Below are 22,111 nucleotides of genomic sequence, written 5' to 3' on the forward strand. Positions count from 1 at the left end.
TTAACCCCTTCTCGTGTGAAAGCCTGCACTTTTTGAAAAAGCCAGTGGTTACCAAAATGACAATACTCATTTCTTTTCTCTCAGCAGATGGCCGCTTCCATGTAATGAGCCCGATTTAACCATTGCTCGTGCCTACGCAGCATGTCATGACCAACGAATAATTCCATAATGAAGCGATCCTCGCGCTTATGTTGACATTTCCAACCTGTTCAAACTTGCCACTCATTTCACAGCGTGGTTAGTGCTCTTGACGTATTAACATCTTCCCATAACGCAATGTGTTTTAAATGAAGATAAGGACACCCTGGTGTGCACGCGCGCTCAAAGGTTGGGGTGAGGTTACAGGTTGGTTGTATCCAAACTGTGCGGTAAGTAATTAATGGAGAGTTGAATCTTTCATTATGGGCAATCGCGTCCAAATTCACTGCATCTCCTGCAAGCAAATGAGCTTAGTCGATAATTCCACGCCAACGGCTCTAGCGGGCTTCGTGGTTAAATAAATTAACGTTACCAAACCGAGGCTGGAAGAAAAAAAATGGTCTGTTTTCAGCAATACGTAAAGTTGTATCACTTTTGTAATTTGGTAAACAGGGACAAGACAAAATGGCATCATCATGATGAAGTTATATTCCGTGCTCCGTTGGTTATCAGCACAAATACTGTTAGCAAAGAATGATGATGGAAAACACACATTCAAATTCCATGGATAGTAGAGCTTGGAAACTGGGCCCTAATATTCCGAGTCGCGTGGAATTTAACCCTATAGAGTGAAATGCTCAGTGGTATCTTACCTGGAATATATGCAGTTGAAGATTGTCGAAATTTCTTGGGTGCCGGATTATTCTTAGCCGGAACTGTATAGGTTTGATAAAAGGATCTATAAAGTGTCATTCACAGGATCGTATTAGTATAAAAGGAGGATTTCTAGAATCGGGCGAAAATAGGGTCATCCAGGACGAACGGTGAGATTCTTTCAGCTTTACAATTTGCAGTAAGAAGCGCTTCTTCGAAAACAGATTATTTTGAGTTGTTATCAATTCCAGTGGAATTAAGATCTAATTATCAGAGACGTCCTTGGCGAAAAAAAGGAAGGCAGATTCACCCTGACATAAACTACACAGTGTGCATGATTGCCTGAGGCACATGGGATCCAAAGTTGAACAAGGAGCGGAACCTTTCTGGCAGAACCGCCTACGGTCGGTTCATTCCAGAAGCCGCGTCCAAGAAACCAAAATCGAATCACCGCGCCAGATGATCCTACCCGAAAATCCATACCGGCTCTCCCGCAGGCGGGGAAGACACGAGCCGATCAGCCTGAGCCCCCCACCGATTGGCTTCCGAACGGGCTCCTGCTCTGCCGAGACAAGGCACACGAAGGGAAAGCTGATCCATGGCCCGCAGGTACCAGCAACTATGAGCAACGGTCGGCTCAGCGAACCAGGATGCTTCCGACAATTTGGGACTGGGGCGATATACCTGTATTGGATTAAGGATGCACCTGTTGTTTACAGCGGGCTGGCAGGCAGTTTATAGGCGTATCGGTTGCTGGTGAAAGTACAGAGTTCTGGGACAACACGGTGTGCAGTGCATGCAGTGCAAACCTTTTGTCTAAGTTCCCTGCCACGTGGTATTCGAAACAATGCAGGTTTGGCGGCATGGTACATGGTTTCCTGGTGCCTCTAAAACTAACTTCACTTCATCACGTTAGCCTAAAGGAGATCGCCTTAAAAGAGATTCGGGTTTCAGTTCTGTTAACTTCGACCCTTTAAACGTGCCCGAGGATAACTGGTCCATGTACATTTTTCTTAATATAACCCACACACTTTCAAGAGATCTTACCAAATGTATAACAGCTCTGTGCACGTTTTGACAAGATTGCTGTTCGGATTGCAACACTTTCCGTGAAGCATGTTGCCGATACAGGGGGCTGAAATTATTTGGACTTTTTTCTTCGTGGAGTAGGCCAAGAGAGTGCTCATCCTGGACGCTGCCTAGTTTGAAAAGATCTGACCAATTCGGCTGAAACGTTTCACATTTACAGGTGATGTATTCGTGCCAAGTTTTAATTAAATGTTTGAAGTTCCAAGCCTTATTTTTGAAGAATCACTCCGTCTCGTCTTTGAGAGGGGCCAAAAAACATCTCATTAGGGTAAAAATCCGATTTAACCCAGGGCGCTTTATTTTACAAAGCTGGTTGTGCACCGCAAAGGCGAAAAACGCGAGGGATACATTGCACAGCACTCGCGTCCGTGGACACTTCACCATCTTGAATATCATTTTGTACACCTCACAAGTGCCGGCTGTGTAAACAGCGCGCATCCTCCGTGGTTTCCATGTGCATGCAAAACTGCCCTGCTGTTCGATTTTTGGGGATCATCTCACCCAGATTCAATAGCCAGTGCCCACGTAAAGCTCTTCGAAATTGCATTCTTTTCCTCTTTAAATTTCCAATTGCCCGTGGTATCTTTCTGTTTCCACTAAGTTACTGCTTATTTTAAGGCAAGCATATTACTTTTTTAAGACGGTTTTTGGCACGATTTCACTTGCTTAGCACTGCCATTCTCTTCGAGGGAAAAGGCTAAAAGTCAAACTGCATTATTGTGTTGTTAATTCTTTTGCTCCCCCAAAAAATCTGAAAATTGACCATTAAAAGCTTACACATTGTAAGATCTTAAGCCTCTGCATAATCTTCATGCAAGAGGGGGCAAAAACACTTTGCCACCTTTTTTCTAGTTTATAAGGATTCAATCTCTGCTCTGCAGTCGCAATTACTTTCTCAGCTACACAGTTTTTCCTTAGCTAAGGATCACTGAGTGTATTCATGGATTTTTTTGCAACCTACAAAAGTGTCTGAATTGATTTTTATGACTGCGCTTAAAGCTATACCGCGTATACTACAACGTGTGGGACAATGTAAATTCCAACACCCTCAAAAATAAACTATTGGGCATTTTCATTTGGTGGACAACAGGTGTGAGGCTGCTGACTGTTTGGGTATAACATTTGAGAAGAACTTCGGTCCCCACTCGATGAAAGTGGCGCCAATAATGAGCATTTTCATCAACGTTGGGCAATGTAACAATTGATTACTAGCTTCCTCAGGAGCAGTGGTTTGTCCTGTCATCAGCCGAATAGCGCCAGCATCTTGATCGACGTAGATGACGCTCTGCGCACACAATACTCCCCCATGCCGTCGCACATAATCGGGTCATTGCCAATGGGATGTAATACACTGCGAAGCTGATCGGTCGATCCGCACGCAACTCACATCCAGCGCCCAGGTTGTGACGGCTTCGTCAAGATAGCTCGCTCCTCTCCCCACCCTTGCTCCTGCCATGACCCCCATCCGTCCACTGAGCAAACTAAATCACTAATGCTCTCTCCGTTGATGCGTGTGTAGTTTATCATTGCTGCTGTTGTCTCCGTTATTTCATAAGTGATTTGTTTTTTTGGCAATGAGCACTTAGTGGCTGTCCAGGCAGTTATGACTCATGAAGATGATAACCTACGGGGGCTTGACTTGATTTGCAACCTGTGTAAGTTTGTCACGAGCTCACTGTTGCAAATCACGACGGCGGGAATCTGGGTCCCTTCGCCAGTTTTGCGGTTCAAGAGACCGTGACTTTCCCTAGGAAAGTTGAAGGTATGATACAGTAGTAACGAAGGGTGTGATGGAAGTTCACGGAACATTATCACTACTCAAGGCCTCTCTGCCCCTTGGACCCTCCATAATTAGACTTGGAGAGGCAATCAAAGAGAGTTATAACACAATGATCAAACACACTCAATGATGACCACTACGAAAGAAAAGAACCTACAATCCTGGCAAAATCTTGTTGGGCCCCCAACCCCGGGCCCCCTCTTAATGCCGGGTCTCAGTGCGCGGCCTCCGTTCCAGCTCGAGAAGACAACATTGACCGGGGGACTGGGGTACCTGGGAAGGGTAACCGTGTCTACTGATACGTGTCCCAACAATTTTGGCCAGGATTGTAGAACATCATCTGATCTAAGGTGTGGACTGCAGCTGATCACGTCTCTGAGTATACTGCGCTTGGAAACTGATGTTATGCTAACTAGAATTCCCTTACTCTCCACACTGCGATCTTATCTTGAACATGTCAGACAGAACTCATTGTATTTGTCACCTATTACAGGATTTCATATTACTGTAATAAAATAAGATTAGACTGGCATTGAAATATCTGCCAATTTGACGATGCTAAAGTCATGATTCGTTATAATGTGACATGTTGTATAGATGTAGTAGCAACTTTACACTGCAGAGAATTGACCTTGAGGGTGAAGCCTTGGCCTTAAGTCTTGGTCTTAAGGCTTGCACGTCAAAGTCTTGGTCTTGAGAATCACAACCTTTACCCCAACTCAGGCTTGTACTCAGATTGACATGTATCTTGCATTTTTATCCAAGTTACCTATACCCTTCGTCAATGTATGAAGACTGTTTGACATCTTTTTTGCGTTACGTGAACGGAAAAGTGCACCTTTTAAACATTCAAAACTGACCAAGCATTTCTTGACAGGTGAGGGCGCTTTTACTTTGATGTAAATCCAGGAAGACATGGATCACTTTATATGTTTTCATGTTCAAATTGTGAACTCCAAGTTTGCTATCGGAAAACATTTCTGTGGGAAGATTGCTTGCTGGCTTATTGCCGTATACGTATTGCCAAAGGAAATGAAATCTACGAGAGAAGTGTTTTAAAAATCTAGAAATTTTCTTTGCACGAATCAGTACAACAGTGAGATTCAGTGCCCTGGATAGAATATGCAAATTGCATTGGCATGAAATCCCCAAAAGCTCCAAAATACGGCTTAAAATTGCAAAACAAAAATTTCAAATAAGATTAAAACCCAAAGGTATAATTTCAAGGGTTTTGAAAAATATTTCTATTTCATGGTCCCTGGAAGAAGCACACTGATGTATCTACATCAACATTTTACACAACTAAAAATACAACTCATACATACAAGACCACATTTTAAAAATCAATTATAATATGACAGGAACAGTGCCCACTTTTCAACTACATATTTATAGAGAATGAATTTGCTGCAAAGAGGTCCTCATAAACTAAAACCACAGATCAGATCCACCACACAACACAACGTGTTATTTAGCAGAACTATTGGGTTCCTGATTCAACCTTCCGCTGTCAGTTTATGCTAATGAAGAAGCCCCCTCCCCCAAAAGGGGAAAACGGTCTTTCATTCACATAATACTATGAAAGAGTTCAGACATTTGTCCAAACCTAGTCTAGGGGACTTTCCAAAATTGATACGCGCGTATTTAGATTGCCACAGAAAAGAGGGAGAACATTTGAAGTTGACAACCATAGTTTGTGTAAATGTGTTTATTTTTGCTACGTGATGCACTACTGTAGCGTTTTAATCTCTCGGTCTTTACACAGAAACATTCTGTGCAATAAGGTTAAGGGTTTTGTTATCTCCTTAATATGGACAGCCAAAAGCGACGTCTCTGAAATGGCCGAGCGGTTAAGCTCGCAGTTATCAGATCGTTAGGCTGCGGGTTCGAATCCGAGTGGTAGCTTTTTATTTTCCAACGCGTGCTCCCGGTCAGTAGCTATAAGAGACTCTAATTCACCCCCATCAAATACCAGCAGTACCTTAGCCTAGCGGGTAAGCTCTTCGGCTGGGACTGTCCGCGAAGTCCAGGTGAGCGCCTTAGTACAGGTTCGAGACGTATGGCCGACTCGGCGGCCAGGGCTTAGGGGCCTGTCTCGTTCCTCCCTTGCATGGTCGCTCAAACCCTTTTGGGGGTTAAATGGATGGGCAGGGAGGAAGTGCGGTGGGCCGGGAACCCGAGACCCAGAAGAGTCCTATATGGAAGCCGGTAACTGCGATTCCTTGCGGATTTCAGGAGTCCGTGCGCCTGAATGCTTGGTCAACACCGCATAACTTTTGGATTTTTCCCTCACCGTATTTTTTTTTTCATTTCCCTGGGCGCAGAACCCACAAGGCAATTTTCTAGGTATGAATATAATGACTGAGGCTGATTTATTTTCACTTACAATCTCAATTTCCTACATTTTCGAAATAAAACCGATCCCAACCGTGATCGGTTCCATTTATTTCTAAGTGATCTCATTATAAAAGTAGTGGCGTATCTGGTGAAGGTTTATTATTAAAAAAAACTCACAATTACTTTAGTCAAGTATGTCCCTTTTCGAACTCAAAATAGAATACTGCCAAAATATACTTCTCGTTTCTCAAAGGTTTCTGAAAATCATATACAAGTACTGACCATTCCATATTTCCCTAGTTGCTGAGCATGAAAACGGCATGATGCAACACCGTCTTTGGAGTTGCCGGAAAACTTCGCAAGGACTGTTGTGAAAACGAAGCAGAAATCATTTCACTTAAACCCAAGATTAGTCATTTGAATTTACCAGTGTATGGGGGGTTGTTCATACACAATCATGACTGGAAGCCCTAAAATAGACAGGTGTCTATTCAAAGTCATGGATTAAACTGTAACTTTCCCAGCCAAATCTCGAAACATTGACCGGACCTCCCTCCCCCATCTCCGGTCAATGTTGTGTCTCCTGGGTCATGGTCTGTGCAGCCTGGGAAGGGCATGGCTTTTGACAGGTGTCCCCACAATTTTGGCCAGGATTGTTGAACTCCCGGGATTAATTGAGATGAAATGAATTCTCATACATTTCCTGTTTTTCCGGCACGTATTTTTTACAGAAGTCCTATTTTGGTACAGTGCGCTTAGCGTGTTTTTCCGCCAGCCTCCCAGCGAGTCATATGCTGAACGTAGTTTGCTCTTTGGCCAAACTGCATGGTGTGCTCCGCCAGTGTAGTTGATGAATTGTCCACGGTTCGGGTCATTTGTCACCGAACCGTGTAATAATGCCGCAGTTGTCAATGACGCCTTGTAATATACTATCCAAACAATGGCAGGCCGCTGACCAAATCAATGGCTGCGTCCGGGCGTAACACTAGCGTTTACGGTTTACGGGAAACGGCAGCAGCCGCTCGTTAGTGGCTTCTTCTGTGCTCACGTGTTAGTGTCTGTCGCAGCCGTAAATTTCGGACACAGCAATACATTATAAAGCGCGCGCCATGATGCCCGTCCGTACATGTCACTGTGTGAGACTATGAGACTCACCGTTTATCACGTCGGTCTACATAAAAATGTTACGCCCCAACTATAGCATTAGTTCCAACTATAGTTGGGCCGGTCCCAACTGGAGTGCTATAATTGGGACAGCCAAACTACAGCAGAGAGGTCTTTTGTGCATAATGTGCCAAGCATGTGGCAAAGTCATTTTTTTTTTACAAATGTCATGTCATCGGTCATAGGGCTAGATGAACAGATAAAGTGCCACATTTTAGATGAATTGTGTCAAGTGTGAGACACATTGACTTGGATAATGTTGAGACATTTCCCACAGACATTGGTCAACAATAGTTGGGCCAGCCCAACTGCAGCACTGCAGTTGGGACTTATGCTATAGTTGGGGCGTAACAAAAATGAAAGCTTTCGGCCTCTGTGGTTAAAAAATCATAAACTTACCTTTCTTCATGCTATCAGACGGCCGAAAGAGCTGGAGTGAAATTCAACTGCTACACATCTTTTTCAAAACATTTTTTAGTCTCTTCCCAATACTTCTTGAATTTCCGTTTTGACAGCAATTACAACTTTGATGCGGTCAGGAATTGGCGGGAAAGTCCTTCTCTTTGCGTATGGGCCTACGCCAGTTTTTGCGAGTGTAAAAGTGACGGGGTGTGAAAATGGCCGACCACGTCAGTCCGTCATTTGATCGCGCGAGTACGTCATTTTTTCCCCTGGCGCCCGGCGCAAGTGACCACCTATCAATGTCGCGCATCGTCTGGACTCCCCACTCGATGCTGTAAGTCCGTGTTTGCCAACCCCTAGTGACATCCTTACAGGCTACCTGCCTGCCAAACAGCTGTAATTTCTTCATACGCTCGTCAGGCCCGGCAAAAAAATTACTTCAAGTTCTAGCCAGGATTAGACTCACACATCTGAAAGCAGGTTGACTATCAAAATAGTAATACTCGAAACGGTTTCGTACTCGACATTGCAAAAGGATAAAACAGTGCAACATTGGCACCATTTGGTGTCATTTTATTTTCAGCAGTGGTTCACATGATAATGTAATTTACAGAACAAGAAACCTCCTCACTTTGTCAATGTAATATTGCAGACAGCGGTTTTAGACTGTTCTCAAATTACCTACACTATACCTATGGTTGGTCAAAGCTTTGTAGAAAAATCACTCTGGGTGTCAGATCAAAATGTTCCTCTGCGCCATTAATTTTAACTGAAAAGAGTCATATTTTCACTGATCATTTTAGTAGCATTTTGTTTCTTATATGTTGCTTTGATAGCTGTGTTAAGATTTTTTAACTCAGTGAAATTCTCGTTTTTCTTTGCACTCATAGACAGCCATAGCTGCATATTCCATTAGAAGAAGTAAATACTTATTAAACAGGTTCTGTTCATGTCTTTGGATCAAGATGCTCAGTGCATGTGCCTGTTTGGGATGAAATGACATTGTTCCATTAATACTGATTTATTTCATAACAAACTATTCCTTAAAAAAGGTACAGGTCGCTTCAGCGATACACAATCATATTTTCCAATGGCCTCACTGCACATTTCATCTCCTTGTCTTCTGAAAGCTACTATGTAGGTCGGGGTCCATGCCCGTTGCTGCTTGTCCGGCTCAGGGGGAGCACTGCTGCTTCAATTTCCCAGAGGTCCACCATGACGGATGGAAACTCATCGGGTTGGCAAGGAAAAGCTTTTAAAAAGGGTGACAGAGTAATGTCGCTGAGAGAGGGGCCAGCGCGCCTTTTGCTCCGAACGTCTTTTTTGTCTTTGCTTCGAAGATTTTATTCACGTTCAAAGCCTTTTTTGTGCTACCCATCTTTCAAACGCAGATATTTCCTTTAAAAACAAGCTGTCGTCAGAACTTTCCCAATTTATAAGGAAGTGCGCACATTAAATTAATGCAGTGAAATATGCAAACATTTTTGCAACCAAATTAGAGCAAGCAGGGAAAAACACCCCCCCCAAAAAACAGAGCTTTAGGCCTACTGTTATTTTAACGTATATTGTCGAATACAAAATCCCAGAAAAAGGTGTCAAACGCAGGTTCAGCATAAAACGAACAAATGCGAAAAGCTTAGGGTCGAATGATGCCTGGCTCCTGAGGAGGTGATTCTTAAACATGAAAGTCCATATTTCCACCATGAGGAATTTCTAGCTACCCGGCTTTGCACTTACTGTGTTGTAAACACTTATTTGATAGTAATCAACCATGCCCGTAATTTTGTTAGGCAAAGCTGTATATTAGATTGAATGTAGAAAATATTCAATAATATTTAGAATAACAACGATGAAAGACTTTGCTTACGCATTTGCACAACATCTAAGAATAATTCCTTTCCTTAGAGAGCAAGTGAGCATCTATTATGTCGCCCTGTGACGTCAATCTCCAACATTATCTTATGGTATCTGTTTAATGAGCGTGGGAGTTGCTATGGTAACATGTTGGGATGTACTTTCGAGTTCCACGCATTCAACGTGCATACGTTCACACAGCCCATATGAAAAGATGAAAATTAATCCTTAGGAGACAAGAGCTTCTGAACTGCAAACTAAAGGGTTATATTTTCCCGATATGTTCGTGTACATCTAGCGTATCCTTGCGTGAATAATAAGTGGTCTCCCTGGTGACGCCGTGTATGGCTGTACTTGAATGACTAACCTCATTGGCCCTGTCAGCGCCACAAAAGGAGAGCCATATTACGGGGTATAATCCCGATGTTGCATAATTCATGCACGCAAGGGCGCCTGCTGACGAACATATTAATTAGAACTAGCACAAACGCAGCAATGACTGAGGCTGTAGGGTCAACAGTGCGCTCTGCGGATGATACGGGGGGGGGTCGACCACAGAGCGAGCGGCCAGCACCCTGTTGGGGTGGAGCGGCGTTGACTGCGAGCGGCCCGTCTGGCGCAAACAACACATTTCAGTCCCATTGTGGTCAATCATTAGTGCAGTTGACAATTGAGTTTGAACTAGAGAGAGATCTGTGGCTGGTAACGTATGCAATTGGGAGCAGGAGGGAACTAGAGAGAGATCTGTGGCTGGTAACGTATGCAATTGGGAGCAGGAGGGAACTAGAGAGAGATCTGTGGCTGGTAACGTATGCAATTGGGAGCAGGAGGGAACTAGAGAGAGATCTGTGGCTGGTAACGTATGCAATTGGGAGCAGGAGGGAGGTTACCAGGGGACCTTGGGGGGGGGGAGAAAGGAGATACTTTTGGATTTCTTCCATGTACTGGTACCCTATCATGGCCTTTCTGAAGGGTGAGGATAAATGTTCCTCATCCGTCCTTGGTGTTTGGCATATTCTTGTTTGTTTGTTAGTGTGTTTGTTGGGGTTGTTTGTTTGTTTGTTTCTTTATTAGCTAATTAGCTAACCTTAGGAAGTGAAAGAGTCACCATTCTAGAGAGTGCACGACCGTCTTTCTTGTGGATGACAAAAGATTGGATAGTAATTTTTTGAATTAAAAAACAATCGTCTCTGCCCCCTCCCTGAACCACTTTGTGTGGCCTACTTTGCGTCGATCTAGTTGGACTTCACTGTTCGCCAGTCATGCTTGTAATACAGAATGTACATGATGAAATGCTTAGAACACACCGATTTTCTTTTCCTTCAAAGCTAACCACTCATCACGACCGGATCGTCCTAGCTCTTTGCTGCAAGGTCGCATGCATAATTAAGGTCGCAATTGACTCAGTTAGTTTCCGAAGCCAATTAGGCCCCCTGATACGCAGTGTCCCCTAATTGTGTCCAGCCGTGGCTGGCCAATACGCTTCAGCAACCTCGCCACACAGTTGAAAAGCGACGGTACTGACGAGGAAGGGCTCGATGGCTCATAAACGGAATTGGAAGATCAAATATTTATACAAATTGTGAATGTCTTCAACCTATCTGTCGACTAAGAAAGCGTGCACGTGGTTTGGGTATATTATCGCCCGAGACGGTGCTCATTATACACTTACTGGCTCGGTTGGGATATGTCCATTTACACTGAAACGAAATCCTGGAGTGTTGAGAGGAATGTAAGCAATGGCTGAGCTGATCCAAAGCTCACTGAAAGTCAGCTTCAATATTAAATGCAGATTATATGGTGGAACCTGCAGAATCGTTATTCAACAACAACCCGCCGCATGTCGCAGTTAAAATTGTTTTTCAAGGCTAGGGCTTACTCTGCCGGTTCTATGTAAGAAGACCGGTCCGTCGCCGCAAATAAGCCAAATCAGAAACGGCTGCACTGAGACGTAACAGTACGTGATGTAGTGCATGGTGCATTTCTATAAAAGCTGTACCTTTCAGCACGATCCGACACCTCGCTAGTGCGTAATGTTTTGCATAGGTCTTTACTTTCCCACCCATGAGAACTTGCGGACTTCGTTACGCTCCTCTGGCCAGGAAAGCGTTAACTCCATCAATATGTCATGAGGCCTATAGCATGGCAAGGAAGTCCTTTTAAACGTATTGGAAATGTCTAAACCATTATCACCGTACCTCAAATTGCACTGTAATAAAAAAAAAAAAACATGAAACCACTCACCGAATAAGGCCGGTTCATACTGGAGATGATGCAAATTTGAAGTCATAAGACGTTCGCAACGAAATTCGCTTGAGTTGAAGTAAGTCCACATTATTTTGGCGAATTCGCAGCACGAATAATTGTTCTGACGTCCCAAATTCCGAATTCGCTTTCGCCCCAAGTAAGAACCGACCCGTGGATATAAAATACTGAGCTTGCAAAATCAGAAAGATGAAACGGTTGTGCTCATAGAACCATTGATCCTGGACCCACAAACACAAACAGTAAGTTCAACAGCGCAAAAAAATGTCGGCAAAACACCTGTATAGGATCTGCTCTTATGACGTCACAGTCGTGTTTCTCCTGCACAAATGGCTGCTAAAACTATAGTTGGGCGTCGGTACAAAAGCAAAAGAATAAATCACAAAGTGTTAAGAATCCTACGCATTTACCAAAACACTGCTAAATACTGAAGCAAAATACAACCCTATTTAAAATTATCGGGATTAATGTCAGTTGAGCATGAATTTGAGGTAAAATCGAAAAACCAACCAGAAGGTGATATTTCTGCACTCTAAAAAGGATCAGTCAAATCTGACTAGAATTCAGTAAAATTTGACTGGCTCTTTAGGGTCAGCTGGGTGCAACTGGAAATTAGTCAATCTGACTAGATTTTGTTTAGTCAGTTCATTAATATTTCAAAGGCATCGAATAGGAATCTTGCCAGAAAGCATGATTTGCCAACGTCAGCGTAGGTGTTTGACTGAATCCATTGTCAATTTTGAACAACTAGAAAAATCAGTCAACATTTTGACTGGGTTGGTTTAAGAGTGTGAAAACTTTGGCCGCCCATACCAGTTGTAGGCACGATGAGAGTGGCCTTTAAGTGCATGGTTTCTGCGCTGCAAGCACAGTGGACGGTGTTTCACGGTCCGTGCTCTTACCGTTGCACAAAAAATCTCGCTTCTGATACCTTGAGGGCCAAGTGCACATGGAGGGAAACATAAGACGCAGATCACAGCCTATCTGTCGCGATGACATCTTTTTAATTAGATGCTGCAGGCGCGATGACACGGCGAATCAGTCCAGACGTCCAAAAACGTCGCACCGCGAACTAGGAGTGCATGCGGTGCACGTAAACAATTCTGTACAATCGTGTGCCGGAACTGCCAACATAAGGCTCAGGATTACAGCTAAGTCACTCAGGCTTGACCCAGCAGAACCGAGCAAGCTCTGATTTGTCATCACAAAAAACAAACAAACATGATGCAGTTTTTGCGATCAGCATTACCAATAGGACTTTGATGTCATCAATCATAAATGGACATAAAATCACAAGGCAGTCTCCCATACCCCCAGCTGAGAGTAACTATTGCAATCCCTCGCAATTTTGTTAACACGTGCACCCTACAAAAACCGGAGTCAGACTGACCCGGAATCTGGGTCCCATGGGGCCTGACCCCTTTCCAGGTCAAATTATGACTCACCTTTGGGTCATGTTTGACGTTTTCTGGGTCATTCGTTCGGCCAAAACATTAACACGTGAAACCCCTCTGCACCAGAGCAAAAACTCAATACTGAAGTTTTAGCATGAAATCAAAAGCACCGGTAATCCTTCAGAGTTCCTCTTTCCTCGGAGACTGCCGAATAGCATAATTCGCCGTGTCTAAGTCCCCTCGAGTACCAAACGGCGCGTGGGCAGGTCTCAGACACGAATGCATCGGCTTGCTTTTTTTTTTTAATTCGTCTTATTTTCTTACATCATTATGCAGCAGAAAGGAAGAAGATTCCCGTCTCACGGCCTGCATGTCCTTCGCATTTTACACATGAGATCACGCTTGTGACAACATGCACAAAATAAACAGAAGAGTTCGCGTTGTGCGCAGTTTTGCGATTTCTTCGTGTTTTACAAATATCTTCTTGTTTTGATAAAGCTTGTGAGAATATACAGGAATGTGTAAAGGGAAGAAGGAATTTATCTGATTCAAGCACAATTTCTGCACGTTTCTCTTTTGATAGAGTAATTAAGTCAGCGTCTATTTGCCTGTTTCTTTCAATTTAATATCCAGTTAATTCGCAGCTGTGAAAATATTGGCATACGGAACGGCATCAAAGACACTGAAAAGAAATAACTTGTTTCATGAAAAGAAAGCGGTAGATACCAACTGACTGCGAGCAAATTTTCATTACGCAGACATTCAGATTGCTATCCTGCAATCGAGGCTCGCCGACTGATTATATTTTCAAATCAGCATCCAGGTACGTTTTGTGGCCCATCCAGCGAATGAGGCTGCAGGCATGATATCAACCAAGCTAGCTACCAATGTGACCCACGGGCGTGGATAGAGGGAAAGGGTGTTAGGGGGTGTCACATCCACCAATTGGTTAGTTTTGTCGGAAAAACCATGGTCTGTCTGCAAAAAAACCCCAAAAAACAAAAAAAACGTCAGGTATGTGTCGGGCTAGGGAATCCGACTATAGTACACTCATTTAGCGTGACGGTCCGTCAGCAAATTTCACGTGGCACCCCCATTCAAAATGGTCTAGCGGCGCCCGTGATGCGACCGTCTGGGTTTTGAAGATAATTATAGCTCTGAACACTTCACGAACCTGGTAGCAGAGGGACATAAAAAAATCAAATCTCTTCGCTCGACTTTTCCATTGATGGGTTTTCTTAAATTTGACGCCTCATTTCACAACGCAAAGCACAAGACAAGATAATGGATTGCCTCCTCTCTGCCAGTGGAAGAGTCTTTTTTTGCAAAAGCCTGTGAGTAACCAATGCGATAGAACAGAGCCTGCAATAACAACGGAAGCAAAGTGAGAAAGACTAGCCTCGATTTGAACCTTTTCTCAATAAATCACATATTTTTTAAACCAAAGCCTTTCCCTTTCAGATTAAGTACATAACGGCGGTGTAAATTTAACACCCAGGTCATCTCATTGATATTAGCAATGACGATCCGATACAAATATCCCCACAGTGTTTAATGTATCATTAACGCAATTGTACTGTGTCAAGAGCACTGATCTCTATACACTGGCAAGGCATCTCTGCTCTGCGAATTGAAGCCACTGAGCGGCCATCTTAGGCTATTTAATACAGTGGCATTTTCCAAGTCGCCGGCTTTGGCGCCGTGCAAGAATGCACTTTAGTGAATGGACTGAAGCTGGAGGCCATTGTATTGATGTCCTAAGATGGCCGCGCGGTCACTTCAATTCACACATAGGCAGTCACTGCTGAGCTGCCAATCCATAGTATAGAGATCACTGGTCAAGGGTCTGACGCCTCGTTCTTGTTCCTTCTACGTAGTAATACCATGAGACTTTTGCAACGAGAACGAACGTGTACTCATTGTGATGTGCGCTGGAGTTCGTTGGTTAGCAATGACACAAGGGATGTCGACTGGTCACTGGCTGTCAGATGGAACTATGCCATCGAGCACACAGCCTGCTGATTGGTCATAATCTGGAGGTCAACCGCTGAGCGTCTTGCAAACTTCATTGCCGAGTCCATATTCACTGAACGTTAACATTAGCAGTCTATTCAACAGATGTTTCTGAGGCCTCGGATGAAGTCATAAATGTTTCAAGCCACCACCGCTGGGAAACTTTGTCAAGCCCAATGCCCATCACCTATTTATGCACCATTAGTAACTGTCACTCGAAACCAGAGTGTAATCTGGGCTCCACAAAGGAAAGTATCGGATAACTATGGCAACCGAATATTCATTAATCCAGAGAGCTGTTTACCTTCTCAGTATAGTGAGAGGACAGCTGTAGGCCTCGAGACTTGAGACTCGACGACGGCGTGTTGCCATGGTAAATTCTGTCATAAAAAAGCACGGCTAGGCCAACTAATATTACAATGCCACTCATGATGTCGGCTGCCTCAGTTGGAACCAACAGCGGGACGTCTGTTAATCTCACAGCCAAAGGCGAAATATTGTTCAAAGATGACTGATTCCGCAAAACGGCAGTTCCATCAATAACGTACGCTTGTCATAAACCACCAACATCTGTATTCGTCATTTTTTTTTCACCATATTAAATATTATTGTGTGCTGTCGCGTGCAGGTGTCACTAGCACACACTGGCCCTATCCGGTTCGTGAGTGACTTCGTCACAAAGGTGGACGCACCACGATTTGCGTTAACTTCCGGTCTCACGGATCCATGTAAACGGCAATCAATGCATGTAACTCTTACGTGCAGTGCATGTGTAGTGGGCGTGGTTTAAACTGAGGTGACGTCACACTTACGAACCAGATGCTCTTATAAAGATATAAATATCATTTGAATAATTTGTTAAATCGCAACTTGTGAAAGTTATACAAAAAGACCGTTGAAAGTCATCGGATACCCTTCACAGCTGGTGTGGTAGTGTTGACATGTGGTTATCATAGTGACGGTGCTCGTTGTGGGAATGAATTATGTAGACTGTGCATGGTTCTAATGGGAGAGATTTGGGTCCATGCCGTCCATCCCACGCCCGCAAATGTCTGCGAATACATTGGTTTCAGGATCCTGGTGACGTGTAAGTTGAGACGCTCTCGGCAGCAGACATACCAGTCCTTCTTCACAATATTGCGCGTGCTCAATGCTTAGAGCGACGCAGGTCCGCTCAGAACAACGCACGCATGCTCAGAACTGGTAAAAAGGACCGGTATGTTTGCCACCATCAAGAATTAATTTCATTGTATTCATTGCAACAGTTCCGTTTTTTCCCCAAAATCTAGGTCTAGTTCGATCTGGATTCCTTCCACTTCCACGCTATTTGAAATGTCAGCCCCCTGCGGTCTGACATCTTAGATCCACCCCCATGAGGTTGAAGACTTTTCGTACACTGTAATTACAAGCCACAGAAACGTTCTCCGATGCTGACCATCGATTCTTGGTCAGTTATTGCTACCAACTTTTAGCAGAGGGTACAATTACTTCGAGGAGATTTAATGAAACTTCGCACAAACATCTCGATGGATCACCGCAATTAGCGGCCCGCCAGCGTGGTGGGAAAACAACGCGCACAAAACGACCCGTGACGTAAACTCTAGACTATACACACCCGCGCCACAAGCAGCCTGAAGTTCAGCGAGGCGCTGTTGAGGACACAACATGCTTACTGCTTGCTCCATCTGCTCCGTGCGGTTGCATTTCACCACTCCAAGGGCATCTCCACAGACAAATCAATACGAACGCGACCTCCAAGAAGTCAATTTTGGGGCGTCGGGGAATATTCAACATGGCCGCGGGCCGAGGTGGTGCCAGGATCGTGACCCTGCGATTCCCCGCAGCCAGGTTGTTTATGCAATGCTTAGGAGTGGCACCTGGTACTCCTAAAATAATGTGGTGCCATACTCTACACAATCACTGTCGATTAGGCCTACAGTAAAGGAACTGTACCTTTCACAGGGAAAGTTGTGGCCAGTTTGCACGTCGCATAACGAAACTCCTGATCATGATGACCACCGTATATAGACTGCCACAATTGCTCACAATTATTTGCATGAAGTCTTCGCGACTTGGGGCAGCGCGTCATGGCCACTCCACGTAATGGCTGCAGTTCATCATTAAGTCACGAGACAAAAGGGGGATGATTAATCCGCGCGCACAGCCAGAAGGGCCGTTGGGTCTGAAGTTCAATCGACACAATCCGCAGAACGAGCGCCTTCCAGGAACCGTGTACATTACAAATGAGTCATTCGTTGACATCACCCCGGTTCGAGGTTCTGCATCAGTACTTAAGAGGGGATATCTTTAAGCTACAGCGCCAAACATGCGTAGATATTAGTTTCCTGTTTGGCAGTGCTCACGATTCAAAATGGAGGCATGAATTATAAAATTCGCCGTGGTCAGACCGTAACTTGGTTGTTAGGTTGGTTTCTTCGAAGTATGGAACTATATTGTTCTGCTCGCCACTCGATTCTGTAGAACCAATACTCGATCGACCTTGTCGATCAGGTCTTGTCGATGTAACTTCTATCGTACCGTGAAACTAGTGAAAACATTTACATTACACTGTGCATGAATAAGCAGGGCAGGATTAAATGTGGTGTGGGCCAGGTACCAGACTTCTTTTGGTCTACTCCACGCAGTGCCGTCGGCAGAATCACCAACGGCTATACAGTGCTGGTCAACGCTATAGAGCCTTGCATTTCATATTGATGCTGAGATCAAGTTCCGGTATTGTAAACTCGAGAAGCACTGGAAGTTTTGATGCCTGCGCGTAAATGCCGGTGTTTGTATTAATTTTTACGGCGCACGTATAGTATTTCGTAGGCCTTTACATTTTTCGTTGGCCCCGAATTTTTCGAGGGCCTTTGGCACAGTGCCAAAATGTGCCGAATGGACAATCTTGGCCCTGTGGATACGCAAAGTGCTTCAAGTTTCTTTTTTTTCAAACGATTGGACAACTGGTTAACGTGTTTACGTAGTATAGGCCTACACTTGCTGCTCAAGGAGTTTCCAAGTCAATCCAAAATCAGCGCACTGATTGCTGCGGCTTGAAGCTGTTATCATGTGACGAAATCACAAACCCAAGTTGATTACACAAATGTATTTTGCGTGATCTGAACAACTGAAGAAATACCAACTGATCTGAAATGATGACGCCTGACAGGTACTTCCAGGCAATTAAAGGCGCTTGATTGGTCACCTGCGTCTAAACTGACGGGCGCGATTCAATGCATATATCTGACCTTGCCAAAGTGGGGAGCTACACCGACCAGCAGCGGCAGAAACCTTGGGGCAGCACAGGACTAATGTGGCCACCTACGTTTTCCGAGGGGGACATGGCCCCCAATTATTGGTCAGAGCACAATGAGGCGGGGCTTAATGGATGTGTCTATTATTGGCTGATGCCCGATTTTCTCACGACTGCCCCAAACTGTCACAATCGTTCCATCGCCGCTGCAAATGGCTTTGCAGACGAGTATAGTCGTATATATTCAGATATCTTTATTATACACGTTTAAATTCACCGCTTTTGGTACTTTTCTTCTGTTCTTTTCATTCAACTCATCTTGCCAAACATAGATATGATGTCCATTAAGTTTGTGAGAAATTGTTTAAAGTTTCGTGGAAACGGCCGTGTTTGATCTCATGTAACACGGTTAATAAATCTTCATATAGTTTGATCAGATGAAAATATTAAATATTCTTACTTTTTTCCATTCTCACTTTCCTTGATTATTTAGACTGCGGATCACGGCCTTAACAGCGTTCCTGAACAAGCCACTTCGAAGTCTGATCTATCAGTTATTTGTCTTCTCATATCAGATTAACTTCGCGCGTAATGCCCCCCCCACCGGGCTAACCAACAAAATAAAATGACGCAGGGGCCCGCCGCGCACGAACCTCGGGTCAAAGTGGCTCTCGTTGTCTGCAGTGTCTCAAACAATCCGTTTTAATTAATTGACCCGTTTTCACGCACCGCGCTGTTCGGCATAGGTGAATGTGTTGTGACGTGCTGAACATGAGCGGTCTTTGTTGGCATATAGGCTTGCTGCAAACAATAATTTGGGCAATGGTTATTTACATATTCAAAAATGTTCAGACCAGGTGGGTGGGTAGATTTTTCCCGGTTGCAAAATATAAATATTTGGTTATTAAATGTGGCTCTAAAAACACACAAGTAAGATAGCCTATTTAGGATAATGCCTATAATGCTGTGTTCAGTGCTTATCGTTTTTATCATTTGCACCTTCCATCTCTACCGCCCCAATTTTGCCTCTATCGGCGTCTCGATTTTGCTCTGGAATTATTCATCATGCTAATAAGTAACCCCATTGGCTGAGCTACTGTTTCATACTGAGAGGGAAAGCCCACTGATGAGAATACAGAGCAACCTCCGAGTTGCAAAATCAGGCAGGGGGTTTGTCGCCATAGCATGTGGGATTTGAGCCTGGTCTTGCAGATGTGGAAGGCTAACGCAATGGAAATTTTTCTCCGCGGCACATAAGTTTTACATAGGAAAAATGAACAACATGCAGTGGCAAACATCTGCCGAAATAGTTAAAGTTGAAATCGACAGATCGGGTGATTCCAACCATTTCGTAGATTTGGTAGTTGTTCTTTTCACACTGAAGCTGATGTAATCAAAATACCGATGTAGGCCTTTACGAGGCACTTTCGGGGAGTGCATCACGTGACGCGTTTTCCTTGAACGGTGGGCTACATCCATGGGCCCCTGGATCTGTTCGATCTGTCCCAGGAAAAGCAGGGTCGTTTTGCCATGGACTCGAACTGACCACTGAGTTGTTTTCTTTGCTTCGCTATGAGCTTCAAGCTGGACCAGGAGAGGGCGCTATTTTCTTAGTAACGGAAAGTCCTTTGGTCGGAACTGAACTTCGCTGGTTCACGAACGACTACGAAGTGCACGCGTTACGGTCGCATCGCTACCAACAAATGAGACACTCCCGACCATGATGGCTCTTTTCAACCGCTGAGGGGGTGCTTTTACTCGAGGCGGATACATGTTCAACAATCTCCAACGTCACTGTCCCTTAGGCAGCTGTTTTCACGTTTAGTACCCTAAAAATTAGTTTTAGTACCCGAGGAGTTTTCCAATCACATTTGTCTCCTCATTATAGAATTTTTTTTCGTAATTATCTGGGACCTGATACTAACAATTTCTCCATCTGTTGAATACAAGCAGTAGAAGTTGACGAGCTTCCCGTCTGTCGAAGATAAATGATCAGTGCATATTGAAACAGACTTTAACCGAAACTCGATATTCGCCGAGGAACGGATTTTTCTTCTTCGAATACATGTACTGCGCATTTTAATTTCAAATGTAATTGCAATTTTCAAGAGGTCTACGCAGCACTCAGGACCTGTTCTTATGGAATCGGGTCTACGGTTTTAACTACTCATTTTAATCAGCGGTTAAACATTTCTCCGCGTAGCCTGTGCACAGCCGTGGACAAACATGAGCTAAAGGATATTATGTGCGAGGTGGTTACCATGGCAGCAGTCCTGTGCTCTTCCGGCCAGTGATATTATGGATGGGGCATTTTCTTGCGCATGCGTTTGTCTCTGTATATTTTCCATTACAAGCAGTGCATGTTTCCATTCACCTGTCGCTTTCGTGTCGTCGTCATGCCTGTCGTTTTTCACCGTCGTGATCCCTAACACAAGTCGTATCATTTTCCATCACCGTTATCTGGGTCACAGGCTATCTCCTTTTCACAATCGCAAACGTCACCTAAATCACGTGAGAGCATGTAGCGTCTGTCGTTCCCGTCAGCACACATCTTCGTCTCCACCTTTGCAGTCGACGCGCCCGTGGATTCCCGCAACGTTTGCAATTTCCTGGCGCTGGGTCAAACACCCAAAACTACGTTTTTTTGTAGTAAAACCTAACATGAACCCTAGACATTCACAGGCAGTAAATCCCGCTGGCACTGAAGCTGGAGACCGAGTTTTACCCAATACAACCTACTTTGGCAATTTTTTGGCCTGTATCGAATTCATGACATGATGGGAATTTTTTCTCTAAATTGACATTTTTTTTGTATTCTCTCCACTTATGCCAGCGTCCGATATTTTGCTCTCCCGGTATTTGTTTTTGTCACATTCACATGTTTGCCCTTCTTACACGCAATCCTACAAGGAGACAGATAAGTCAGGGTAATTGTATGCGCATGTCTGCGGGGCAAAGTCGACATAACCGTGTAGGTGCCCAGATCGTTTTTTTTTTCCCCAGAATATGAAATTCAATGCGAAAGGCAGAGTTTTCTCACTCACTCATTCTCCGTTCCGGGCGCAGAAATTATTTGCTTGACAAAAATCAGCCGTATCTCATTTCAGGATCAGGACACGACACTCAGCGGACTCGCATGCATGACTGTGGGTCTAGGCATTCGGTTACAATTAACGCTTATGGTTAGTATGGGTGTGGAAAGCGACCTGTGTTCTTCACTGATTTTCGTTTTGACCTAAAAAAGGACCGCAGTCGTTATCAGATTTTTGCTTTTGTTGATTTACTTTCCTTGTAATTTATATTTAAATGGCCACAACGGACAGGTTAGAAATTAGTTTTAACATCGCTTGAATAACTGCGAGATAATATTGTGAAAAATCACTATACAGGAAAAGAATACGATTATTATTATTACAATTATTTTCTGGTCCCGTGTGTATTTGGCATGGATACTTATAAAACACAACAGAACAAAAATCAAAACCAAGATATGATATATGTCAAGAGTGATGATCTAACTGATTGCTATGAAATTGAATTATCATAGATCTTCTACTTACACTTACCTTTAGTTTGGCAAAAAAATTATAATATTTTTCTTTGCGTAAGTTTCGTGGTTAATCTTTATGCGTCACAAAGTTAAGTTTCGTTTACACTGTTGTAATTGTGTTATCCGTCCTTCTCCAGAATACCCGGTAAACTATTCGAAAAATTTTGAGTTACACAGATTTCAATCAAGCTTCAAGGATGTATCATTATAATCCTTCA

General features: G+C 43.9%; 1 protein-coding gene across 3 annotated transcripts in view; it reads right to left on the minus strand.

Moving 5' to 3' along the window:
* The window catches only part of LOC110988097 (uncharacterized), a 46,905-nt gene that overhangs the window by 23,764 nt on the left and 1,030 nt on the right, over window positions 1-22,111 (minus strand). Inside the window, exon 2 of one of the 3 annotated variants that reach the window (XM_087145637.1) lies at window positions 792-854. The exons of the other annotated variants lie outside the window; for them this stretch is intronic. The gene's annotated coding sequence lies outside the window, so the exon portion shown is untranslated. The remainder of the gene's footprint in view (window positions 1-791; window positions 855-22,111) is intronic. 3 annotated transcript variants of the gene reach the window in all.

The sequence above is a fragment of the Acanthaster planci genome, linkage group LG14 (assembly GCF_054643075.1).
Source record: "Acanthaster planci isolate LZ-2023a linkage group LG14, COTS_SCS, whole genome shotgun sequence".
In the NCBI taxonomy this organism is placed as follows: domain Eukaryota; kingdom Metazoa; phylum Echinodermata; class Asteroidea; order Valvatida; family Acanthasteridae; genus Acanthaster; species Acanthaster planci.